Consider the following 27,546-nt stretch of genomic DNA (forward strand, 5'->3'; position numbering starts at 1 on the left):
AGACTCAACAGAGCATGGTAGTTAAGACCAAGACTTTTGGGCAAAACAGACATAGGTGTGAGCCGGATTCTGTCACTTACTAACTCTATGACCTCGGGCAAGTTATTGAACTTCTCCAGCCTCAATTTCCTAGTCTGTACAACGGGAAGAATAATAGGATTCATCTCACTGGGTTGCTGTGAAGATTCACTGGTTGTTGGATGTAAAGCACCTGTTTGCTCCACGGAAAGAGCTTTACCATCACCACCACCATCATGTCAAACGACTGTCAATAGGGGTGTCCGGGGTGCTCCATGTACCGTATGGGAAGAGAGTTTTGCTGGGTCTGACATTTTTCTTATTTAAAATGGCCATGCAGTAAGGTTTTTTTTTTGTTTTTTTGTTTTTGCAGTACGCGGGCCTCTCACTGTTGTGGCCTTTCCTGTTGCGGAGCACAGGCTCCGGACGCGCAGGCTCAGCGGCCATGGCTCACGGGCCTAGACGCTCCGCGGCATGTGGGATCTTCCCGGACCGGGGCACGAACCCGTGTCCCCTGCATCGGCAGGAGGACTCTCAACCACTACGCCACCAGGGAAGCCCTATGCAGTAAGTTTTTAAAGCTTATCACTACCTACATTCTTTACATCACCAAAAAGGGACTCTATCAGCCAGAGAAGAGAAGCCTGGCTTAGAAGAATGGGAGGAGGGGGATGTAGTGACTTTCTCAGGTTACCTAAGACAAGAGTGTTCGAGCATCTTTGGATTTGGGGGAGGGGGAGGGGTGAGGCATGGTACCAGACCCTCTTGCCGGATTTATTCCTCTTCCTCCCCTCCCCTCCCCTTTTCTTTCCTTAAATGGAAATAGAGATTTAGAGATCTTTCCCCCCTGAAACTGGGTCATCACTTTAGATTCTGGTAAAACACAAAAGTGCCCATTTGTTTCTTCCTGCTTATTCATTCTTGCAACAAAATACCAGGAGAACAGAGGAAAGCGCTATCAAAGGCATTTCTGTTCAAAGGAAACACTCCTCAGTGATCACTATTACCTGGGAAGTTTCTTCTGCTTCTTTGACAGTGTACTCATTTTTCTTGCCCTGATTTTTGTGCCTGTTTCCCTGAGGCACCTGAACCTGAGATAGTTTCCCCCGATTCAGGATGTGCCCCGTGCATAGGAAGCTGCAGAGGAGCCTCATTTTGGCCGATAGGGCTCAGCCAGGCCACTCGCAGCTGGGTCTGAGTTGCCCGCAGTGGCAGGCAGAGCTCTGCTGAGGCAGCAGACGATTTTCAGGGGTCAGCGAACAAAACATCCAAAAAACCATCCAGTCACAAGGTGAGAAGTTATTCTCTTTCCATTTCCCTCTCAGTCCTCAAGGACCAAGACTCTGTCTGCTGCTAGTGTGTTTTCACAGCTCTCTAACACTTCCTAACGTCCCTTTGTAATGAAGTGAGAAGGCAGGCCTCAGAGGCAGGGCTCTCAGCAGCTGATTGTATGCAGGTAGAATTTAATAACTTTATATTCACCCTTGTGGTTAGCTTCTATTTATGGCAAGGGATACTGGTTTTCCATTTGCAGCTGTGATTGTTAAGTTTCCTTGAACACGTGTAAGTAACAGAGAACTGAGTAAACGAAAATATATTAGGGAGATAACATAGGTATCATGTAGCTACGGCAAAAATGTTGAAGGCTGGGAAGGTTGTGAAGGAGTGAAGTTTGGGGAAATTGCGCTTGGTGCAATGACATCCCTTCCCTCTTTGGGGCTGACTTCCAACGTGGAGCCACTGTCTCCTGAAGCCAGCTGGCCCCATGCATCAGTTGGTGAGAGTCGTTAGGAATACACAAAGCCCAGCTCTCCAGAGGGAGAAAGAGGTGGTGCTGCGGAATATTGTTGTGTTGGTCTTTAGTTGTGAATGAAATAGTCCCACCAGGCTCTTTCCCTGGGATAAGAGTCAGGGCAGTGGGGAGATGGGACTTCAGAGTTTGGTTGCCTTGGGTTTGCCTCTCAGGCAGGGATGTGTCATCATAGATTCTGGATTCACACCATCTGGGTTCAAATGCAAATCCGAGATCTGGCACTTACTAACCGGGTAACCACAGGCAAGTTGCACATCCTTGTGCTGCAGTTTTCCTGTCTGTAAAATGGGATAATAATGGAACTTACTGATAGGGTTGTTGTGAAGACTGAGTTAAAAATATAGAGTACCCAGAAAAAAATGCCCAGAACATAATCTCATGGTAAGTGCTTAATAAATATTAAGTGCTATGATTGCTACTGTCGTCGTCATCGTCACCATCATCATCATCATCATCATCTCTCCTTGTTTGTAAAACCAGGCTAGTATTGCCTGCCTCAAAAGGTCAGTGGTCCATGGCTGATGCACAGGGAATGCTGAATCCCTGCCCCATCCCTTCTCCTGAAAACGTGAGACTGGTAGGCTGATAACAAACTTCCAAAGCTACAGATATATGTGGCTTTTACACCTTACTTGATTTTGAACGGTAACACGACCACAGTGGGGTTTTTGAGGTAGCTGCTTCCCATACACCAAGCCACTGGGTTGCTGGAAATACACAGTTCTGGGAGGTAGATGTGACTGTCACTCATTTAAAATGGTACCCATGCCTTATGATGGAGTTCTCTGACCAAGCAAGCCAAGCAGGGTCACCCATTTGTAAGAGTCCTTTTGCATAAGCACATTCCAGCTATAGCAGGAGTGAGCTCCTTTTCCCTTAAGATAGAAACAATGACAACACTGATGTCAGCAGCGAAGCCCAGTTTTAAACCCATGCTGCTCCTCTCGGTTGAAGTTAGCACCATTTTATTAAGTTGGTAGTGAGCTGTAGCTGCCCCACGTTCGCTTTGTTCATCTACTATCCATCTAAACTAATCACGTAATGAGCCCGGGCAAGAAGTCTTCTGCGGTGTTAAATAACTCTAAAAACCTACTGGAGATGCTTTTGAGTAGCCTGATTGGCTTTAACTTGAAGTTCGTTACCTCTGGACTAGGATATGTTAAATGCAGGGCCTGGAAAACAAGCTGAATTCTGCACTGAGATCAAATTCTGTTTATTTGTAGGGGGAAAAAAAAAAAATCATCCCTTTAGGCCAGCGGTTTTCAAAGTGTGGGCCCTGACCCGCCAGTAGCAGCTTTATCTGGGAATGTGTCAGGCCCCGCTCTAGACCTGCTGAATCACTGAATCAGAAACTCTGCAGGTAAAGCCTCGCAATCAGTTCTAGAAGCCCTCTCGGTGACACTGATGGAGGTTAAAGCTTGAAACCAGTGCTTTACACTGTGCCTTCAGATTATAAACTTGTTTTGTTTTCTGGCAGAGAGAAGAAAAAAAGGAAAGGATGAAAAAGGGAAAAAGAGGGGAGGGGCAGGAGAGAAAATCAGAAAGATGGGTAAATAAGACCTGAGCAGTCCGGATGGGAAGGCTGTTTACTAAAGTATGACCAGCAGTATGGGGCTCATTTAGGATCTGGGAGTATTATTCCAGAGCCTTCCTGAGGAACAGTGCGGCAGAGGGATATGTTGACCCCCGGCCAGGGTGACTGGGCAGAATACACAGAGAGTGGCCAAACTGCTGCTATCTTGTCCAACATGTGAGAGGACAGTGGGGCGTTTCCAGGTGGAATAAGAGTACAGGAAAGCCCCAGTTGCTCTCAGGGTCCCCCAGGATGGACACACAGAGGATACTTAGTAAATGCTCTTTGACTTGACAAAGATGGAACCTTAGTAGCCTACACTGAGTGTCCCCAGCTCATACTGATCTGGAGAAAGTAGGTGGGTTTACTGGGCCTGGTCTGCAGGGAAGAGCAGGACATGGTCTTAGGGCATCCGCTGTGGCCCCTCCCCCTGACTGCTGCGAGACAGCTCGGCTCAGGGGAAGGAGCCCCAGGCTTCAGTACAGGGACACCCGTTCTTACTAGTGTGTGGCCTTAAGCCAGTCACGAACTCTCTAACCTTCAGGCTCACTCCTCCTCTGTAGAAGGAGGATCACAGTTCCTTCCAGATGTTTCTGCTCAGCATTGTCGCACCTGCACCTATACATACAATACTCGGCACACAATAGGTGTCAAATAAGTATTTTTTAAGTAAAAATAAAAAGGAAGGGGGGGGCTTCCCTGGTGGCGCAGTGGTTGAGAGTCCGCCTGCCGATGCAGGGGACATGGGTTCGTGCCCCGGTCTGGGAAGATCCCACATGCCGCGGAGCAGCTGGGTCCGTGAGCCATGGCCGCTGAGCCTGCGCGTCCGGAGCCTGTGCTCCGCAATGGGAGAGGCCACAGCAGTGAGAGGCCCGCGTACCGCAAAAAAAAAAAAAGAAGGGAGGAAGGAAAGAAGGAAGATCGGTTGATTTTTGTGAGGCTTATATGAAATAACGCTTTGAGAATGCCTAGCATAACATTGTTGGTACAAAGATGTACTGTTAAGCGGCGTCTATCACAATGAGGAGGAAGAGAAAGAAAAATCGATTCAGAAAGAAGCCTTCTAGGTGCCTCGAATTGGGCCTGTGTCCTTGCTGAGCATCTGGCCCTGCCCCTCCCACTCTTCTCTCTGCACCTACACTCGCTCCACCTTCCAGCTTTACCTAAGGGGCCACCCCACTTGGGGCGCTGAGTCCATAGCCTTCAAGTCCCATGCGTAGTAGGCGGTCAAAATGACCTTAGAACTGAAATGAACTGCAAGTGTGTGGCCAGACTTGGGGGGGGGGGGTGGTTCCAAGTGGGACTGACACATTTTCGATCCCTGTAACTAAGGAATTACATGTCAATTATTTTAGGTTGTTTTATTTCTACGATAGGTAATCATTGACCTTTTGGTTAACACACGTCCCGCATAGTCATAGTAAGCGTTTTTAGTAATACCCTTCCCACGTGTTGTTAAGTTACAGAAATGCCATTAGCTGCCTTCATTTATATGATTAAAGGGATGCTCTCATCTTGAGAATGTTTGGATATCCCCTGCCTTCCCTTAAATACCCCTCCCCCTGCCCCTTTGAACATCAGTACAAAGGACCAACCTGCCAACTCAAGAAAGGAGAGAAACTGGAAATGGTATTTATTACATTTGCTGAAAGTCCTTGGTTATCAATTCTTCTCCAAAGAGCATAGGTTTTGGGAATCAGACTTGAGTTGATCCCAAACCCACCTACTATCAACTTCGTGACCCTGAGCAAGTTACCTAACCTTTCTGAGCCTAAATTTGCATCTATATTCTATAGGGATCTTGTTTGGATTAAATAGCCTCTGCAAGTATATCTACAATAAATACACACCAAAAGTTAGTTTCCTTCTTTCACCAGTAAGTCGTGCAAGCATACCCAACAAATACAGACCATCGTAAAAAGTAAGTTCTTGCCCAGACCTTGGTTGCAAGCTTGGACACAGAGAAGGATGGACGGGAGAGGTTTATGTTCATTCAATGAGACACACAGCTCCTTCTTACCATCTGAAAGAACTGATGGGGTCCGAGAAGTATTCTTCTATAGTTTGGGGTCAGCTGTGGTAAAGACAATCATGGGGAAAGGTCCTTTCAGGCTCCTTGCCAAAAACAGAGTATCATTCTCTTCCACCTTTTGGATGTTTTTTTTTCTTTTTTTGTGGTATGCAGGCCTCACACTGTTGCGGCCTCTCCCGTTGCAGAGCACAGGCTCTGGACACGCAGGCTCAGCGGCCATGGCTCACAGGCCCAGCCGTTCCACGGCATGTGGGATCTTCCCGGACCGGGACACGAACCTGTGTCCCCTGCATCGGCAGGCGGACTCTCAACCACTGCACCACCAGGGAAGCCCCACCTTTTGGATTTTGATGGCAGGTGGAACAGTAAAGATAAGGAATGGGCTTAGACTTTGGAAAGTGAGTACTCAGGGGTCATCAGAAGATGCCTTCCTTTGGAATGCTGTCAACATAGAGAGTGCCTGCCGCACTGACAAGCACAGCACTGGAAACGGACCCCATACACACACGCAGTGATCCACTGTCTACTGTAAAATGAGCAGCTCTCTAGCTCTTGAGCAAAACAGCAGCAGCCTAGTGGGTGTTTGTGCCCAAGAAGAAATCAGAGAGAAAAAGAAGGCTACCGCCAGGGACACTGTTCTGACCTAAGCATTGTTCTCCATCGCCTTTTGGAGAGTCATAGTCGGTTTTTCCCTATTAGTATCGGTAGGCTTTGTTAGTTCTTGAAACACCTCTTAAAAGGCACTGTAAACAGTCCCTGTTGGGTTATTGTGCCTTCCAGCTAAGCTTGGGCTCCTGGGGCTGGCTTGGAGGTCAAGCTTGAGGGCTGCCCTTCTCACCCGGGGCCTCCACAGCCTCCCAACCATGGCAGGGTTACAGGAGGACACTGAACTGAGGAGATCCATGGGAGGACAGGCAGAAATGAGGCTCCTGTAGGGTTTTAACTGCACAACGGAAAACAAAACTGCAAGTAGGCTTCCAGTAGGACTCAGCTAACTGTCTCATCAGTGACTGTTTATTTACTTCTTTGACCAAAAGCCAATGAGTGAAATGCGGAATTAGCCCTGAAGGCAGGGGCCAGGGCTTCTGGTGACATTTGCTATTGAAACTGAGCTGGAATCAGTCTTTGACCTGCTGGGGATAAAAAGAAATTGGTATTTTTAGGGCTCTTCTTTGGACCATAAATCGGCAACCCTTGAGCTGGGGGGAATTACCAGTATTTGCCACCTTCCCTCACTGGCATTTTATCTTCTGAACACATCCAGTTCAGATTGCAGTGCTTTTTACTTTCAGCTAGCCTTGGGAACCGGAAGGGTCTCAAGAAGGCATTGCAAACAATGAATAATTCAGGCTTTGGCAAGGACACACAAGAAGACTGGAAACCAGATGCAGTTCAGTCACGCTCAGTCTGCTGGCATATCCCGTATCAGAAAAACAGTCAAAGCAGTGGGTTGAATGGTGGCCCCTCCGTAAAAGCTATGTCCACGTCAAACCCCTAGATCTGTAAGTGGTATCTTGGATGTGGATTATCTGATTGGGCCCTAAATCCAATAACAAGTGTCCTTGTAAGAGATGCACAGAGGAGAGACACACAGAGAGAAAAGGAGGAGTGTGAAGAGAGAGGCCGAGATTAGGGTGAGGCTAAAGAACTCCAGGACTGCCAGTAGCCCCCAGCAGCGAGGAGAGATCCCCCGAGAGCCTCTGCAGGGGGCCCAGCCCGGCAGGATTGTGGACGTCTGGCCTGCAGAAGCGGGAGAGGACACATTTCTGTTGTTTTAAGCCACCTAGTTTGTGGTGACTTGTTACAGCAGTCACAGGAAACTAACACACCATATGCTGGAGATGGTGCTGGGGTCAGGGAGTAGCCCGTAAGCCAACAGAGATTCTCAAGGAGGCTTTTTGTGAAAAGGAGAAGTCCTGCTCTGGGCTCTTTGTAGCAGTGCGCTTGGCGTGTTTTACTTTTTCCTCTATAAACTCGAATCCCCTGTTTTATTAATCTACTAGAGGAAAGAAAGAGCCTACTTCTGTCATCCTTCCTTAAAGAAATTGACCGTTACGGGCAAGGGGCATGTTTCCTCAACCAATTTTGAGAGCTGCCCCATTCTTTTCCTTACATTCCTACCACTCCAGCAGCCCAGAACGGTGTCTAGCCAGCATATTACATGTTTATTAGTTTCCTGAAGCTAATTTTGCCATCTTAAGCTCTTTCAGATCTGCCTCTCTGCACCCAAGGCAGGAGGAGAATATAACTGAGGAAAAGGTGGACATTTCTTACTCTATTATCTTACCTACCACGAAGGAAACTCTGTAAATCTTCTCTCAGCCTTAACAAACCTTTGGTTTACAGGAAGCACAGGAGATTTGATCTATCCTCAGTCGTGCCTTTCAGAGGACCCCAAATGTCAATTCTTAAGTTAGCCAACATGCAAGCTAAATATTTTAACTATCATTTTATTTCCATCCAGGCCAAGGGACAACTTAGAAAAGGTTCTATTCTAAGTACATAGCCAACGAAGTGTGGAAGGGCCACGGGTGCCGTTGTTTTGAAGGCAGCCTGTCAGTCATTGTGATTGAAACATAACCCCAATTGCTTCCACAAGCATAATAAGATGCTTTGCAAAAGGCTGTCGAATTGTAGGATGTAATGAAGTCTGCTTAGCTTTAGTTTCAGTGCCGCAGGGTCCTAAAGCACGAGCCCCATTTCCTTATGCCTTGGGACTTGTTTGAGTTCCTTTGGTGCCTGGAAATGACAGAACATAAACCAGACATTTAGTTAGAACAAACAGCATTTTTTTTGAACCATGGCAATAAACAAAATGTAAATCTGCTTACTGCCGATCTCTTAGATTGCCATTAACACGTTACACGAAGCCATATAGATGTGGGCCGGTGGCGTGACATAGGTGGATTCCAGCCCTGCAGATGCCCGTACTCCCTGGATCTCCACCTGTTCTGTGGCTTCTGCCCACAGCCTAGGCCCCAGAGGTCAACCGCATGGTCTCTTAATCTGCTTTAAGGACGCAAGTCTTATATACAAAATGAAGCCAATTCAGACCTTGAATTAGATAAGAATAGATTCTCAAATATAGACATTATCAGAAGTACCTGGCAAGCTTGTAAGAAAAACACAGATTTCTCCAGCCTGTCCTCCACGTTCTGAATTAGCTGGTGTGGAGAGAAGGCCAAGAGTCTGTGCTTGTTAACAAGCGTCCCTACGATCATAGTCTGAGGCACCCGCCGCTGGATCGGGGGAATTCTTGAGCTAGTATGTAGCAAGCAGAATCAGCTTTGCTTCAAGGCCAAGTTACCTGAAGGATTTAGGCCAGGCCTAAAACAAAGGATTTCTACTTATAAAATAGGAAAGTGGGGGAAGCCCTTTAATCTTATTTGCGGAAAAAAAAAAAAAAAAGATAATTCCTAGCTCACAGAAATGTATTTCATAGCTCTGATACCCTCTCTTTACCCCAAAGGAGAAGCTGTCGGATACATGGCTTCTGGGCCTTACTCACTGGGATTAGTAACGTGGGTGTGGTCAGGAGCTGGATTAGCCGGGGCTGACTTGCTTGGGGGACATTCCAAGGGCAGACCATTCCAGGAAAGGGAAAATTAAATAGGAGGGGGCGAAAGAGCAGAATTTTACAGGCTAGATTTCATACAATTTGGGGGAGGTTGAAAGAAAAGGCTCTTAGGAGATATTAGGGGCAGCTACCATGGGTGTGATATACGAAGAGATTTTGAGAACCACTGTGGAGAAGCACAAATGGACTTTCCTTCAGGGTTTTCCAGAGACTTCAGTGAAGATTTACATGGCTTTTCACTTACTGTTCGCTATTCATGGCTTTGAGTGCAACACTGTGGACACAGACCTGGGAGGCCAAGGTGCAAAGACCCAGCTTCCTGCTCGTTCCCGTGTGTAGTTCAAGGATATGCTCAATACCTCAATACGGGCCCATTCAACCCCACTGGGTGAGGACACACGGGCACACACTTCAGCCTCTGGCTCATGCAGTGAGTTTTTAGTGAGTCCAGCGCTATACTTTTTCTGTAAGTTCATAAGAAGGCCAGAGAGCAAAGGGCAGGCAGGGCATCCCTTTGGAATTACATCTGCTCCCTTCCAGGATCCAGAACACAGAAACCAACTCACTTCTGCTTCAGCCTTCACACTTCGGTTCAGGATCCCCTCCCCGCCTCCCCGCCTCCCCAGGTCCACTGATGTCTGTAAGTGTGGCGTGGAAAGTAGGGGGTGGGTACCAGTCAATCTGCATCCCCCCCAACCCCCTGCAGAAGGGGGCCTGTCTCATTCCTGTGTGATGCTGGGATCTTTCCCTGCTGTTCCCGGCACCACCCATCTTGCTTTGCACACGTGCGTCATCTCCCGCTCATTCATCATTGCCCGTGTCCTTGAACGATTATTGCCTCTGAGTCAGAGGCACCTGTGCAGGCCTGAAAATGGATGTGCCCTTTGTTTTCCTCCGCCTCACCTGTCGAGGGCAGATTTATGTCCTAGGAGAAGTTTCCCTCGGTTTTATTTTTGGTCTTTTAAACACCGCGGCCCTGTGTTATTTCCTTCACCCTCCCTTCCCGACACCAGCCCTGTCATTTCTGAATCTCCCTGGATGCCTGTGCGTCCATTCCTGAGCAGGCCTTCTGTCAGTCTGCTTCTGATGCTTCTGCAAAGCATGCCTCACACGGCCTTGGCATTCAAGCCGTCCGCCTGGCTACTTAAGGCTCTGTCTTCAGCAGTTCCTTCTCTCCAACTAGCCTGGAAGCTTTTCATTGCCAGAGCACAGCGAGTGAACATGTTGGACTTTGAGACTTGGGGCGGAAGCCCAGCCTGTCATTTACTGGCTGCGTGTGTGTGTGTGTGTGTGTGTGGGTGATGTAAGATGTGCAAGGTTGGGGCTGCGGGAAGGACTGAGTGGGTGAACACACGTAAAGCGCTCAGAGCCGTGCCTACCGCATCAGAAGGACCCACCAGTGTGAGCCTCTGCTGCTGTCCTCATCACTGCTTACTCTCTGTGTTGCACAGCAAGGCAGAGGCCACCAGGCAGCAGAGGCCCACGAGCGTCAAAGCAAGTGAAAGTCAGGCTCAGCTACAAGGCCGGAGATTCGGCCTCATTATCCAAGAGGGCACATCTGGGCAACGGACTCACCTTGCCATCTTCTGGTTGGACTACATGTACCACGTGCCCTTCATGTCCCCACTTCCCTTTGATCTCACCTTTAGGCAGTGGTGTTTTCAATGCCATGTGGGCGTATCAACAAATGTCTTTACTGAAGCATGAATAAGGCTCTAAGGAGGGTGCCAAGAGTTGAACAATGAGATCCTCGAGGTGCTTCCAGCCCATCTGGGGAAACCCATCACACAGGGTGAGGCAAGGCAGTAGATAATCGGGTGCCAGGTGAGCAGTCCAGAAAATGTGGGCTTTTGGGGTTCTGAGAACAGAAGCCCAGAATGTCTGAGGTTTGACTGATCCCCCTGAACACGTGCTTTTCAAGTATTTCTGTGTTCCTGAGGAACACAGTGAAGATGAGCTGGGACTGTCCCCTCCCCCTGCAAGGCCACGCTGGAGGAGGAACAGGTGGCATCACGAAGCTCAGAGCAGGGGTGGCTTTACAGAGCAGGAAATGGAGACAGAAGGGAGGCCCCGTCGCTCTGCAGGGTAGAAGAGATTTTTGGAGAGGGGAGCTTTGAATTAGGAAGGAAAATAAAACAGTCCGATGGAGAAGATGTAAGTAAGTTTTGTTTTGTTTTTTAACATCTTCATTGGAGTATAATTGCTTTACAATGGTGTGTTAGTTATTGCAGCTCTATTTACAATAGCCAGGACATGGAAGCAACCTAAGCGTCCATCAGCGGATGAATGGATAAAGAAGATGTGGCACATATATACAGTGGAATATTACTCAGCCATAAAAAGAAACGAAATTGAGTTATTTGTAGTGAGGTGGATGGACCTAGAGTCTGTCATACAGAGTGAAGTAAGTCAGAAAGAGAAAAACAAATACCGTATGCTAACGCATATATATGTAAGTAAGTTTTGAGTAAGATCTGCTGTGTGGGCTGTAATCCTTTTGCCCATCTCTCCCTGAAACCTTCAGGAAAGTCTTTGGAATCGATTTGCAGTTTGTTGTCCCGCCTGAGTGAGTACAGGGTAAAAGCAGGGGGCCAGGGGATCCCAGCCGGGGTCTGAACTGAACCACGCCAATGTTTCCTTAAACATGAGGGCATCATCAGGCTTCCATCAGGCAGAGTCCTCTGTTTCCAACAGTTCCAACCACCCTCTGCGTATATTCAAGGGAACCTCTTCTTACTGTGTCAATGAAGGAGACTCTTCCCTATTAACCCTGTCCCTCCTCCATCCTAGAGGCCCAGGGGAGGAGGACCCTTCTGTCTTGAAGCTAAGAAAACAGATCACTGTCTCTCTTTGTAAAGATGAACCTGGGTGGGAGCTGACCCCAGGTAATCTACCTTGGTAGAGTGTCAGAGGAACTTTGGGGACCATAAAAACACAATCTGCCTTCCTGTTTCTTTAAAGTAGTGTCTCTCACCTACTTTGTGGTTTAGACCCCCTGGGGAGGTCTAAGCAATACCAAGCCTTCACCCCAGCCCTAGAGATTCTGATCTAACCATCTGGAGCGTGGCCTGGGCTGGCAGGGAATTATTAAGTGTGAAGGTGAAGCCTCCAAGCTTGTCTCTCTCTTCATTCAATTCCAGAGTGTGCTCCCAGGAAAATGCTCCAAAGGCCCAAAGCAATTCAGTTGCTGGAGACAGGTTTCAGGAGGCTTCAGTGGCAAATATTCAACTTCTACTAAGGCTGTCTGTCCTCTGCCCTCTTAGCAGAGCCACACGTACGGGACAAGTATTGCCCATCAAAGGTAGTGCCTCTTGCCCGCAAGGATGAATAAATTAACTTGTTTTGCCTCCATCCCAAAGCTGACACAGAAATGGTTTTAAAACAGAGTAACTACACTCGCCCACAAAACAAAGCTGTGAGACCCTAACATAAAATTCCTCTGTAATAGCTCTCTTTTTTTTTTTAAAAAAAGTAATTCTTCGTTTGTAGCAGGCTCCAGATACAGGCAGACAGCCGTGGAAAGTCATTTTGCTCACAGCAAAAGCAAGGTGAGCCATTTTCTAAGGGCAGGCACCCCTGACCCCTGCTTTTCAGTTTTTTTCTTAATAAACTGGTCTCAGAAATTGGACCACAAAAGCTGCTGATGGCCACCTCTTACAGTACGTGGGTAAAAAAAGAAGCTGGGGGAGAAGAAATGGGAAGGATCAGAGAGCCACTCTGACTATGAACCGAGGCGATGGAATTATCCATCCATTTACAGCCAGGAAGGGGTTACCCTTCCCCAAGGGCAGTGGCCAGAAACCCAGTGATGTGAGGATGGACTCAAGAGAGCAGGGCAACTTCCCAGCACTTTTTCTCACTCAAAACGGTTCCTCTGTGGCTGGTTACACCTGCGGATCAATAACACAACTTCCTACTATGAGAGGGTGTTACTTAACTTCCCTTTAAACAGGGTCTGTTTCCCAATCCTCCGCATTTGTCACCTTGAGCGGGGTTCCGGGCACCATGTGGCCAGCCCCCCTCAGGAGGGGAGATGCAGACCTCTGCCCTGAGGTGGGGTCGGGGCTCACCCCGGGGCTGTCCTTTATGGAGTGGCCACAGACTCAGCATTGTCACTCTTCTCTTTGAAGGGATAAATCAAACACAAAGAATATTACTCAGCCATAAAAAGAAACGAAACTGAGTTATCTGTAGTGAGGTGGATGGACCTAGAGTCTGTCATACAGAGTGAAGTAAGTCAGAAAGAGAAAGACAAATACCGTATGCTAACACATATATATGGAATCTAAGGGGAAAAAATGTCATGAAGAACCTAGGGGTAAGACAGGAATAAAGGCACAGACCTACTAGAGAATGGACTTGAGGATATGGGGAGGGGGAAGGGTAAGCTGTGACAAAGCGGGAGAGAGGCATGGACATATATACACTACCAAACGTAAGGTGGATAGCTAGTGGGAAGCAGTTACATAGTACAGGGAGATCAGCTCAGTGCTTTGTGACCGCCTGGAGGGGTGGGATAGGGAGGGTGGGAGGGAGGGAGACGCAAGAGGGAAGAGATATGGGAACATATGTATATGTATAGCTGATTCACTTTATTATACAGCAGAAACCAACACCCCATGATGCCAGCGCTTGTGGCTGTGAGTGACTTACGCAGCCCGGCATCCCCTCGTGTCCTGGGAAATGCAGCTACACGAGCTTTGAGGCTAGGTGTCGGGAGGGAGACGAAGCAGAGCAAACCCACCCCTAGGCAGCTCGTGCTGCTCGTGGGCATGTTCTCGTGTCCCGCTGGAAGGCAGTAAGGCTTCTGTCTTCCCTGTTTGGCCCGTGGATATTCACGTCCCTGTATCTGTGCCTCGCAAAGACCCTCCCTAAAAGGCTTCCTCGTTCTGACGGAGTTGATGAAGAACAGCCTTTATTTGTCTCTAAATCTTTAGCTGATATTACTTTTCCCCAAGACTCAGTGGAAATGAAAAAGGATTACTTCATATTTCCTTCCGTCTTCCACAAACGAAACTAATTTTGAGAAAGAAAGTCCCTACAATGTGAAACACTTTCCCTTCCTTCAAATCCTCCAAGGGGCAAAGGAAGAGCTAAGAGGCCTGCGTGCTTTGTCATTTACTTTGTCTGGCAGCTTCTTCTTATCGTGCTTTTGAGGGTGACCTTCCTCCAGCATATTCCTTCGCTCTAGTTGTGCTCTCCTGTTATAATAGAATTTTCGAGCCAAGCGTGGAACAGGCTACCTTTGATAATTAATGGTTCTGAGAGTTTGCTGAGTGTGTTATTTAATTAATGGCACTTGTGTCTGGAGTATCTACAACTCTGTAGTTGAATAAAAGGTATATTTGCTGAGAGATTATAGACAAATCCTCAAGGATCGTGACGGTGAGAATTTGTCGGGGTTCAGCACGTTTAACAGCCTAATGGGGTCATTATGTCTTTTCCTTTCCACCATTTAAAAGGCACTGAAGTTGACAGAACTGTGTTCCGTTTGCCTTGTATGTAAGCTGAGATTACAATCCAGAAAAATCCTTAGGCTAATGGATAAAAGTCTGTTACCTGAAGCAGAGCCTCTCATCAAAAACAGAGATGACATCTTTAATGTTGTATTTTAATGCTATGAAACTGATGGTCAAATAAGTTATGGTTTACTTCAGTTACTCACAAATAGGCTAACGCGAATTACGTTTAAGTTCTATGTGGCACCAAAAGATCAAGGGTAGAAAACTGGCAGGAAAACACAGTTGAAGGCTACTGGGAATAGTGCCTATTTCACACTACCCTGCTTCTCCCGAGTTTCTAGTGCTGAGAATGAAGTGCAGATTGTGAAAAGACAAAGATGAACGTATCCCGTAGAGAGGTGTCAGCTGCCCATATAGGGAAATCTCTATGGTTCCAGCTCTACATGTGTCCAGATAGACTGTCAATGCAAAGGGTCTAGTTTTAACCCTGTACCGTCACTGTGTGTGCCTGAGCAAGTCGTATCTGCTCTCTAGACCACAGTTTCTTCCTTTGTAAAACCACAGGTTGAAGTAATGGCTCTTTAAACTCCCTTCCAGCCCAAAGATGCTCAGAGTCTCGGATTTTTCTCCATAGGGAGATGGAAACTTTCTCTTCCGCTGATAGGAGAGATAGCTGATTGCTCACCTTGGGGATTTAAGGGTTATTTTGTCCAGGAAGAGACCCCTGGGGAAATGCAGAGCCCTGTAAGTGTGCCCTGCAAGGGGGCTAGGAGGCTCACCTATTCTCCAGAGCTCAGGTGGATGGTCCAGGGGAGAAGGCCTCAAGCCAGGGCCCCCCCCACCCCACTCTGTCCCTCCCACTGGAGACCTCCCCACCCCTGGCAGACAGTGGAAGCAGAGGCACTGGCTCAAAGGGCTCAACTGGAGTGAGGAGAGAGGCCCTGAAGGCTGTGCTCAGAAGCTTCTCTTTTCTGGGTGGGAGGGAAAGCCATCCGTCCAGAGCATCGACTGGCCAGCTCCTGTGCTAGGTGTGTGCAGCCTTACTTATGGAAAACTCATTTAATCTTCACTTCAGTCCCATGGCGTAGATACCAGAACCCCAGTTTAACAGCTGGGAAAAAGTCACACAGTAAGTGCAGGATTGGAACCAGATCTCCTTAACTCCAGAGCTCAACCCCTTTTCACAGGTTCAATGTCCAGCATAGTAGCTACCACCCACACATGGTGAATGAGCACTGAAAAACGTGGCTAGTCTGAATGGAGATGGGCGGAAAGTATAAAATATCTACCGGCCTTCAAAGACTTACTCTAAACAAAGAATTTAAAATATCACATTATTTTTTTATATTTGTATAATTTTTATATGAGGAATTTTTCATACTATAAAGATATGATTACATTTGGATATATTGGGTAAATATAACATATTATTAAGATTAATTTAATCTGTCCTTAACGTGGCTTCTGGAAAATGTAACAGGACATGTGTAGCTCACATTCTGTTGCTATTGGACGGCACTGCTCTAAGACAGTATCCTGGGGTGCAGGCTCTGGGGAGAGCACACAGTGAAGCTGCTCTGGGGGTGGGGGACCCCTGGGCGTATCTAAAGGGTTGACTTAATATTTAAGAGCATGGGCTCTGGGCTCAAGTTAGGCATGTGACCTGTTAGCTGTGCAACCTTGGTCAATTTACTTTGCCCACCTGTGCCTCAGTTCCATCATCTACATATCAGGAAAATAGCAGCATCTACATCATAGAGTTGTCATGAGGCCTAAAGATGACACAAGTGAAGCATTTAGTATAGTACCTGGCCCAGAGAAAGGTCTAGATTCTAAAGAAATATTGTCACTCATTCATTCACTCGGTGTTTTTGAGCACCCCTGAGATGCCAGGCACTGTTCTAAGTTCCAAAGACAATGGCCCTGTCCTCGGACACTTACTTGCTAGTGGAAGGTACAGACAAACAAATAAGTCTATAATATGATGACAGGTGATCGTGAGCCCTATGCAGTAAAGTAAGGCAAGTTTAAGGGATAGGAGGAAACGGGGCTCTATTTTAGGTTGGGAACTTGGGGAAGGCCCTTCTGAGAAGATGACATTTCAGTCAAATACAGAATGGAGGGAGGAAAGGAGAGAATTCCAGGCAGGAGGGACAAAAAATGCCAGGGCCCAGAGGCGGGAGCTTGTCTGATATAATCTAGTAACTGCCAGGGAGCAGGAAAGCTGGAGGCAAGAGTGTGGGGCAGAGTCAGGGGAGATGAGACTGGATCCTATCCGGAGTCCTTCTCTGTGGCCTACAAGGCCTCCTGTGATTAGGTCCTGGTTGGCTTTACAAAGTATGGGGGGGGGACATGATCTGATGTCCCATTTAAAAGGATCATAAACTTAACATATTTCCTATTTTAATATGTTCATTCTTTTGTATGATCTCGGATGAGTTTGAGGGTATAGATGGGTATTTTAAGAGTCAGGTCAACAGTTGACATAAGATATTCTATATAAAGAAGCTATATTTTTAACTGCAGCATCATGAAACCTTACCCAGAATGAGGGGAGTTCTTAGGTTTTATTGGAAATAATTTTCTTTTAAACTTTTGCACTACTTTTCATTTCCATTGAGTGTCATTCTTTTGAAGGATTAAAGAAATAAAAATTAACCACAAACAAGATCGTCAAACTTAAAAAGAAAAAAAAAGAGAAAAAAAACCCTGCTCAGATAGACAACAGATCATTGAAAGGAGAGTATAAAGCAAACCCTTGATAGGGGCGTCACAGATAAATGCTGATTCACTGCCTTGAGCATTTTCCAAATGGATAACTCTGGAATCTGCGGGAGTCACCCGAGAGATAAGAGAGGGGGCAGAGTTCTAAGGGAAGCCCTGTTACAAAGCTTCCCTTTCCCATAGCTATCTATGGCTCTGGCTTATTTCTAATTAAAAAATGATTCATGCAATATCATGGGCTTTCACTTCTTCAAAACAATACCACCCCATCAGCTTGCAGCTCAGAATGCCCACAGTTCTTACCTTTTTTGGAGCCTCACTGGAACACGATACGGAGCTTTAGAGGAAAATTGCTAAGAACATCTAATTACATTCAAGGCCATTTTTTGCCTGTCTTAAAGGAATGAAAATGATGTGCCGGTTTTTATAGCCCTTCTTGACCTAAAGATATCTGCTGGTGGAAAGAGAATCCTCAGTTGGGCTCTTCTAATGCTTTAATTGTTACGTGATCTATCATCTTATGCGAGGACTCGCACACTTCGAAAAATCTCTTAAATGTGCATTAAAATTGATTGGCTAACCCTAGACCGTGGGGCTGGCTCTTGGAGGGCATGTAATTGTCTGTGGGCATGGGGTGGTAGACACAACTGACACAAAGTCAACTACTTCATGGTGGGATAAGGTAGAGAAATCGATTTGGCCACAGGTAGGATTGACACTGTACTGCCGACTTGCGCAGAATGCTGTCACACGCTTGCTTGTTCAGATTCCTCAGCATCTCTGGGGCAGGGATGCGCTTCACCTACTGTGCCTCAGACAGTGTTGGGCTCCAAGTGGGACCTCAACAAAGAGTTGGTGGTTGAGCTCTAGAACCTCAAGGTTAAAGAGGTCCTCTAGGAGGCAAGCAATCTGGGTCCATGTTGTAGCCACGACTCTTGCTGCCAACTAAGGAAACCCCATTCCAATGAGCCTCCAGAGAAAAGTGCCTTTTCGACCTTTTAACTATGAAGGATGGGGTGGCTGTAGACAGTTCTTCTCCTCCCTTTATCTTTTGTCTCCCTTTCCTCTGGGGGATTGTCCTGCATCAGACTTCTCCAAATATAAGCAGGATGCATGCCAGTAGCCTCAAGTCTAGTCTATATCACCCCTTCTAGGACTTCTCTCTCTATGTCCATACACCAAACGGTAGAGAAGCTCTCTAACTGGCCAAGCTGGAGTCACATGCTTACAACTGTGGTTTTGGAAGAGGTTGGCAGTTCCAAAGTCCCATGTCTGCTACACGCATCCTATTTTCTGTTTGACTCTCTCAACTGTTTTCTAAATGTTTTGAAATCCAATGGCTAATTACAGACTTTTGGTGAAAACCCCCTATCTCTAAAGGAAACCCTAACTGAAAGGTTTTGAATGGAGCCCTTGGGAGTCCTCACTGATTCCAGGAATGCAATATCTTATGCCTTATGCCACGGCGGATTAGCTGTGATTCACTCCTCTTCATCAAATGCAGTTTTAGTTTTCAGGCAAATATTCAGCCCATAGCCGATGCTGCATAGGGAAACAGGACAGCACTGTCTCTTTGGCAGAGTGGTTGTGATGATTGGATAAAGTGACCTGTGCAAAGCCCCCAGCACAGAAATCACCAAATACTGGTACTTTTCCTGAAGTTAGTGAAGAAGCAAGAGTAAGCTCTATCTTGCACCTCAGCTTCATTGTACAACTCTTGTCTTTAGTTAGCTAGGATTTAAGCAGAGGAGGCCATTTCTATACAGAGACCCACCAGTTTTAGTGTAAAGTTAAGTGTGGGCTGCAGAGTCAGACTGCCTGGGTTGCCCAGACTCTCCACATATAACCTGAGAGTCCTTGGGAAAGTCCTATAGCAACCTTAGGCCTAGTTTCCACATGTGAACATTGGGACAATACTAGAGGGTTGTTGTGGGGGTTAACTGAAATAAAGGCTGCGAAGTGCCTGGTATAACTTGCCCATAATGAGATCTCCATAAGTGGTATCATTAAGAATCATTAATAACGAAGCATCCTCTGTGGTGGTTTCCCCTTCTCAGTTCCTGAAATAATGATCTTCTAGGCCAGCGTGGTCCCTTAAAGTCGGGGAGGATGGCCAAGACGAGGAGAATCGACTTTCTGATGTAACAGTGTAACTGACAGTGGGGGTCTGGCTGCGCGCCACTCAAAAGCCAATAAAGAGGCAAGGTTGGTGGAAAGGAAAGTTTGCTTTAATTTGGATGCCGGCGAATGGGAGTGGGGGGGAGGGGGGGATGGAGGCGGACTCCTGTCCAAAGGCCAACTCCCCCCGCCCCACCCGCCATGACCAGTGGGCAAGAGCTTTTACAGGCTGAGGGGGAAGGGGCTACATGCAGAAACAGCACAGTCAGCTCCGACAGTCATCTTGAAACTGGTCACGGGGTGGTCTGACCAGTGTCATCTTGACTGTTTTAGGTACAGTTAATCTTCAGTTCCAGCGTCGGTTTGTTCCCACTTCCTTGAGGCCAATTCTCGGAATTATGGCAGCTTCTAACATGGCTACAGTCTAGTCATCATGTAGTTGACTTCTCCCACCTCCTGGGGGTTTCAGTATCTACAAGACAGCTCACAGGACATGGCTGTGAATATTATCTATAGCCCTTGAGGAGGAACTAAAGGTTCTTGGCTTTGTTTACTAACTGAACTATTACTGTTTTGTCCTGTTTGACTGTTTTCCTTTGTTTCTGCATTTTCTCACTTGTCTGATTAAACTTATTCTTCGGCTGAAGTTTTTTTCACAGACAGAAGGCAGGCTGAGGACACATGGGGGAAGGACCATAGGGTCCTGCTCCGTTTCAGTAGTGGAGTGACTGTGAAGAATATATGTGGCAATTATTCTTTTCTGTTTAAACTTATCCTGGAATAATTGAATATCCAGCCAGCAATTAAACCATACATTAAAGTCAATCTCTTCCTTCCTTTTCTTTTGTCCTTAACTTAAAATTTTTCATTTATCTGATTTATTTTTAGTCCTTGTTACGGTGAAATATAACATATACAGAAAAGTGCGTGTGTGCGTGCGTGTATAGAGCTCACAGAATTAATACAAAGCCAACGTGTCGGGCTTCCCTGGTGGCACAGTGGTTGAGAGTCCGCCTGCCGATGCAGGGGACACGGGTTCGTGCCCCGGTCCGGGAAGATCCCACATGCCGCGGGGCGGCTGGGCCCGTGAGCCATGGCCGCTGAGCCTGCGCATCCGGAGCCTGTACTCCGCAACGGAAGAGGCCACAACAGTGAGAGGACCGCGTGCCGCAAAAAAAAAAAAAAAAAAAAAAGCCAATGTGTCTTGCCACCAACCCATGACAAGGAACAGAACATTGCCAGCCCTTCCACCCTCTCACTCCACACTCCCCTCCCCAATCGAAAGCTCCTCCTTGCCTCCTCCACAAAGGTCAGCACTGGGCTGATTCTATGATGATTGCTTCCTTGCTTTCCTTTATGGTTTTACCCTGCAAATGAATGTATCTCTAAACGCTATAATTTAGTTTTGCCTGTTTTTGAACTTTATGCGAATGCAGTCTCACAGTATGTATTCGTGTTTCTGTTGTTCTGCATTCTTTAGACACTTGATATTTTCAGTCTTTTACAATTTTGACTATTGTGGTGGGTATTATAGTGGTATTTCATTGTGTTTAACGTATACATTTCCCTGGTGACTAAGGATTACTGGCCATTTTGAGACCTACTTTTTATGAAGTGTGTGTTCAAATCCTTTTTTGTATTTTCTACTAGGCTGTTGACTTTCTCTAATTGGCTTATACATTTTTTTCTTTTTCTTTAAAAATATTATCTTCTGGATACTGGCCCTTCATTGGTTGTATATGTGGCAAATAGCTTCTCCCACTCCGTGTCTTGCATTTTTCTCTCTTACTCTCCCTTAATGGTGTCTTTGATAAAACTAATTTGAATGTAGTCCAGTTTATCAATCTTTTTTAATAATAATGCTTTCTGCCCTATTTAAAAAGTCTTGCCCGATAGCAAGACCATGACAATATTCTCCTATATTCCCTTCTAAATTTACACTTCAGATTTTGAATTATAATCCACCTGGAACTGACTTTTGCATATGGTATGAGGTAGGGTATAGTTTCATTAGTTTTCTACATGGATATCCAATTTTTCCAGAACCATTCGTTGAAAAGATTTTCCTTTCCCCATAGTTCTGTGATGTCATTTTTATCTTATATCAAGTGTTCATATGTGCCTGGATCTGTTTCTGGGCTTTCTAGTTTGTTCCATCACTCTATTTATCCTTGTACCAACACCATGCTCTCTTAACTTTTGTAGCCTTGTAATAAGTCAATATCCTTTAGAGTAAGCCCTCCTATACTTCTGTCTTGTTCTTTTAATCGTCTCTGGCTATATTTCCATCAGTGTTTTAGAACTAATTTTTCCAATTTTACAAAAAAAAAAACCCACCACCACCACCAAAAATTACGGCATTAAATTTATAGGTAAATGTGAGACAGCACTAAATTTATAGGTAAATCTGAGTAGCATTAAATTTATAGGTAAATCTGAGAAGACTTGAGTCTTTATAAAACTGAGTCACTCATGTCTCCATTTATTTAATTCTTCTTTAATGCCTCTTAATAACATTTTAGTTTTCTGTCTAGAAGCTCGCATATCTTTAATTATTCCTAGGCATTTGATTTCTGATATTAATAGAAACTAACTTTACATTTTTTCATACCCTGTGTGGTTTTATGGATGGTTTGTGTGCCCCCCAAATTCACACATTGAAGCTCTAACTCCCAATGTGATAGTAATTGGAGATATGGCCTTTAGGAGGTAGACAGGTTTAGATGAGATCATGAGGGTAGAGGCCCCACAATGGGACTAGTGTCCTTATAAGAAGAGTGAGATTAAAGCTCACTCTCTCTTCTCCACAGGAGGACACAGTGAGAAGGTAGACAGCTACAGGCCAGGAAGAGGGCTCTCGCCAGAACCCAACCATGTTGGCGCCCTTATCTTAGACTTCTAGCCTCCAGATGTAAGAAATAATTATCTGTTATTTAAGCTACCCAGTCTATTGTATTTTGTTATGATAGCCTGAGCTAAGACAATGGCCGAGAAATTCAAAACTTGCATATGTTGATCTTATATTCAGAGGCCTTGCTAAGCTTTCTGATTAATTTTAATTGTCTCTCAGTAGATTCTTTTGAGTTTTCTGCATGCATCATATTGTATACCAATAATGACAGTTTTATTCCTTCCTTTCTAATCCTCCTATCCTTTTATTTATTGTTCTTGCCTTACTGTACTACCTGGGACCTTGGGTACACTGTGAAATAGCAGGGCTAATAGTGCATATTCTTATCTCATAGCAGTCTCAGATGAATAGTGTTCAACATTTCATCCTTAAGTACAGATTCCTTCCTAGCTCTAGTTTTTCTAGAACTTTTACGTTTATGAAGTTGGATGTTGAATTTGATCAACTTTTTTTCGGCATCTACTGAGATGATCCTATCATTTATCCGTTATTAGTCTGGTGAAAGGCATAAGATTAGTCTAATGTGTTATTCTTTTCATAGATCGTGCACACACATTGCAATTAATCTGTCTACCTATAGGGTATCCTTTTAAGACGGTGGCATCTGTGTTTCCATGTGCAATTAGTCTGTCTTTTTCCTTTCTGTTATGTTCCTGTCAGGTGCATGTGTAAGGCAACTCATACAACAAATTGAGAAGTGGGAGAGGTTTTTCTTTTTCCTTTTCTCTGGCAGAATTTGTTCCACCAGTCATAAGATTCTTATTGAGAATCTTATTCAGATTCTTGTTTCTTTCTTAATTGTATGGTAGAATTCACCAGTAAAGCTATCTGGGCCTCACATTTTCTTTGTGAGAAGGGTTTTAATTCAGGTTTGAGTTCTTTAATAGTTATCAAATTATTCATATTTTTCACTTAGTGTCAGTTTGGGTAAACTGCATTTTTTTCTAGAAAAATAAATTTAATCCCAATTTTCAAACTTATTGGTCTAAGACTATTCATTATATGCTCTTCTCCTTTTTAATGACTGCAATATCCACAAAGATGTTTAGCATATTACCTTTTAGCTTTAATTTTTTTCTAATAAATGCATATGAGTCATAATTAAAAGTAAATCACCCTCTGAACACACCTTTAGTTGCATCCACAAGTTTTAGCCTTCTTCATTCAGTTCAAAATTGTTTCCAATTTCTACTTGATTTCTCCTTCTTTAGAATCCCTTTTGTATGAGTCTGCTGGTGGTGAATCCTCTCAGCTTCCGTCAGGAAATATGTTGGTTTCATCTTCATTCTATAAGGATATATGAACTGGGTATGGAATCTAGGCTGGCAGCTGTTTTTTTCAGCTCTTTAGAGATGTCATTCCATGGTCCTTTGATTTTTCTGTTGTTGTCTCTGGTCTAAGTATTACTCCACTGAAAGTAAGTTTTTTTTTTCTTTTTACTATTAAATCTAACAAATTACTCTTTGGATCTGACTTTCTGCAGTTTTACATGATGTGCCTAGGTGCGTATTCTATACCCCCCACTCTGGGTTTGGTGTGGTCTCGAATAGTTGGATTGATGACTTTTGCCAGTTTTGAAACATTCGCAGCCATTGTCTCTTTAAGTATGTCTTCCACTAGAACCCTATTTTGGAACTGTACATAAGTATCTATTAGACTTTCTCAGAATGTTCTGTATCTTCTGACCTCTCATACTTTTTCCCACTCTCCTTTCATCTCTTCATGGTTCATTCTGAATATTTTCATATGGCTCATCTTTAAGTTCACTAATGCTTTTTCTGCCTGTAAAAAATCTGCTGCTAACTTCATTCATTGGGCTACTGTATTTTTCAGTTATAGAATTTCTGTTTGGTTCTTTTTCACATCATCTCTGTACTTGTAATAGATTCCGGCTTTCTGCTGAATTTTTTTTTCAACCTGGTCCTTTCCATCCCAAAAGAAAGTAAACACAGTTATTTTAATGGCTGTGTCTGGGGATTCTAACCTTGTTTATATTGACTTGTCTCCTCATATTACTGTGCAGAGTGTGTGTCTGCGTGTGTATGTATACACACTCGTATTGGGCATTCTATTTGAAAAAAAAATATTTACAGAAATAATTTAAGATCTTGAATGGATTAATTTTCTTCCAGAGGTTATTTGTTTCTTTGCTTCTTCCAGGAACCCCATGGGACTAGCAATTTAGAATCACCTTACTTCAATTTCTGGGACTGAGACTTTCTCAACTGCCCAGACGTTTTGAAATTGGGCTGCAGTTGATACCAGGGCTGATTTACATCTGGCTCACTCTTTTTCCAAGGGCATCACTTTCCCAGATCTTCACATTCCCATCCAGGTATGGGAGATTTAGAGAGGGCCCTGCCATTGGCACCCCAGCTTTTATTGCTTTAGCTCCATCTGCCTCTCTAAGACTCATCGATGCCTTCAGGGGACAGGCAACCCTTCATCCTGGGCTCCCCTCTCTGCATTTCTGTCCTTTCTTGGATCTTGACCCTGTACTCTTGTGATACCTTTTTACCTTTAACAGATGTTTTCTTATACTCTTGTGTAATTTTTCTAGTTGAACACAGTGGGCAGGTTGATTCAAATTATTTGGTCTGTTAGAAGCAGAAGCCACACTTCTTTTCTGGTGGTCTCAAAACAGCCTGCCCTACAGGTTTTGTTCTTTAATTACTGTTTGAACTAATTTCTCATAACTCAAACATCTCCATCGTTTATTATCTTTAAAATAGAAATCAGAGGGAACATAATGCATCTCCACGTTGGCATAGCTGATGGGCCCTCGCAGTCTCCATGGCCCACCATTCGTTATAAATTGGAGGTAGTAGAAGATACTAAAGTGTCCTCTGGATCCTCAGAGAAGTATTAAATCCAGAAGGAGCACAACTTAGAGCTGCTTTTGATAGTGTATCCTGAACTGACTGGTTGCATGCCCACATGATAACCTGATTGACGCCCCTGGAGTGTCAGAATAATGGAGCACTTACTATATAAGAGGTGGCTGAGGGACAGGTTAGGCATAGGCTGGAGTGAACTGCATAGCTACTGCATAGCTAGTAGTAAATGATGAGTCAAAGATTATTCAGGTGAATTTTCATAGCCTTTCTTCATATTAACTGCCCACGACCTCTAGGAGGGTCTTTTCCCCCCACCTTCCTTTCTGGCAGAGACAAAGACAAAATGAGAAGAGTGGAAGAGTGGAGAGAAGCAAGTAGAAAAAGAAGAGTCTTGGCAGTGGGTAGACATTTCTAGAAGGTTTTTGCCATATGAGAGTATGCGGGTTGATATGTGATAAATTATCCATTTCTGGAGACGAGATGAGGATGAAGATGATGGTGATGATAGGCTTTATCATCATTTTGCAAGATGCAAGGAAAGCTTGAAACTTTTTAAAAAATTAATTAATATTTTTTGGCTGCGTCGGGTCTTAGTTGCGGCATGCGGGATCTTTCATTGCAGTGCACGGGCTTCTCTCTAGTTGTGGCGCACGGGCTCCAGAGTGTGTGGGCTCTGTAGCTGCGGCTCGCGGGCTTAGTTGCCCTGAGGCATGTGGGATCTTAGCTCCCTGACCAGGGATCGAACCAGTGTCCCCTGCATTGCAAGACGGATTCTTAACCACTGGACCACCAGGGAAGTCCCAAGCTTGAAACTTTTAAAATTTACTTTTGGGATTTGGACTACACTTTTCCGAAAAGGAGACTCCGTGCTGATGGATCATGTATTTCCAAGGTTCAGAAGAGTTAAAATTGCCTACAGGACACTAGTCATTTCTCCCACCAGTCGAATGAAATCTCAACAGAACAGTTCTGTAGATTTCTTTTAACCATTACTGGCCTGGGAAATCTTTTGCCTGAACTATTAGGGACATTTTAGAGAAAGCTGGATCTTGGTAAAGCATTTTAAAAATAATGAAACAGAACTAAAAACCCATTTTGGAGCCATGGGGTGGACTTATCTAAAAGAATGTTTATAAAGGGAGGTTTTTAAAGTATAACTAAATGGTTCTTCTTTTGGGCTATGATAAAATAACTCATTTAATGGGACATTAGATTTGATTATTTCTCAAGTCTCTATGATTCTATGGTTTATCATTCCCAATTTAGGCCATAGGGGCTTGATTTATATTTAGCTAATCCAAATAACTGAGTTTTTAATTCCTTGCTACTGACATTTGGTTCTGTAAACGTAGTCTACACAGGAGGGAAGAGGCAGCATAATCCAGTAGAAACATGGGCAGGAGTGGAAGAAAAAGCAAACGAAAATATCTTTGTTTAAGATGATGCATCCTTTATCTAAAGAGCTTAAGAACATACTAAAGTACTTAAGAACATACTAAACATACTTAGTATCTTTATCTAAAGAGCTTAAGAACATACTAAAGTATCAGTATCCTTAAACAAGGGCAAGGGATCGTCTCTTACACTTCCGTGCTAAAGAAAATCTTTTCTTGTATCCATCTGGGGACGGGCTGAAGGAGTGCTGGCCAACACTTTCCTTGGTATTGAAGACACCCCACCATGGGGATTACCTAGTGGGTTTAGGACTGAATTGGCCAAGGAGCTGAAGTTAACTCTTCCTCTTCCCTGAGGAAACATGAATACTGTGATCTGCTCCTTGGGTCTTTCTCATTGGAGGCTGCTAAGCTGAGAGGAGACCCTCTTGGAGAAGGCTGAGATTTTTTTCTAAGCTGTTGGGGTAGATTTCAAAAGGTACAATTCAGTGACCAGAACGTGTGCTAAATAAGTAGACCTGTCCTTTCTCGTCCACTTTGACTATCCATGATTATGATATGTGTGGTCCTGTGGCTGAAATTATGGTGATTTTTTTCAAAAATTCTAGTGTCAAAATTTTGCCTTGACAGTACATCTGTAGCTACTAATAATGCTGTTTTGGGCTGACTCAGTTGCTTTGAAAGTGCACGGCTGTGTTATAAGTAAATGAGAGGCAACCAATTATCTATAAAGTAATGGCAAGCACAGAGGAGAGTTTGATGAATTACAAACGAACTCTGCTGACACAGCAGGGTGTGGAGACCTGCTCTGCTCTGACTTTCTATCAGAGTTAGGGGTGATGCTTGCATATTTTACAAACAACACACCCCACCCAATTACAACATGGGGTGGGAGTGGGGACAGGAGGTGATAAGAAACAAGGGTGTGCAGCGGCAGCAAACCCAAGTACTGAGTACCTAGAGAAAAATACTATGTTCCAGGAAGGATGCAAGGTTAGATAAGAAACGCAGATCCACCGTCATCTAATATGATTTATAACATACACTAAAAGAGCCATCACAAAACCCCTACCCAGGAACTCAGCCC

General features: G+C 44.8%; 1 protein-coding gene across 26 annotated transcripts in view; it reads right to left on the bottom strand.

Annotated features, from left to right (window-relative positions):
* Positions 1 to 7,868: 7,868 nt before the first annotated feature.
* FHIT (fragile histidine triad diadenosine triphosphatase) overlaps positions 7,869 to 27,546 on the bottom strand; it is a 1,444,513-nt gene continuing 1,424,835 nt past the window's right edge. For all 26 annotated transcript variants that reach the window (XM_060022809.1, XM_060022803.1, XM_060022817.1 and 23 more), the window contains one exon: positions 7,869 to 8,175. The gene's annotated coding sequence lies outside the window, so the exon portion shown is untranslated. The remainder of the gene's footprint in view (positions 8,176 to 27,546) is intronic.

Source organism: Delphinus delphis, chromosome 10 (genome assembly GCF_949987515.2).
Source record: "Delphinus delphis chromosome 10, mDelDel1.2, whole genome shotgun sequence".
Taxonomy (NCBI): domain Eukaryota; kingdom Metazoa; phylum Chordata; class Mammalia; order Artiodactyla; family Delphinidae; genus Delphinus; species Delphinus delphis.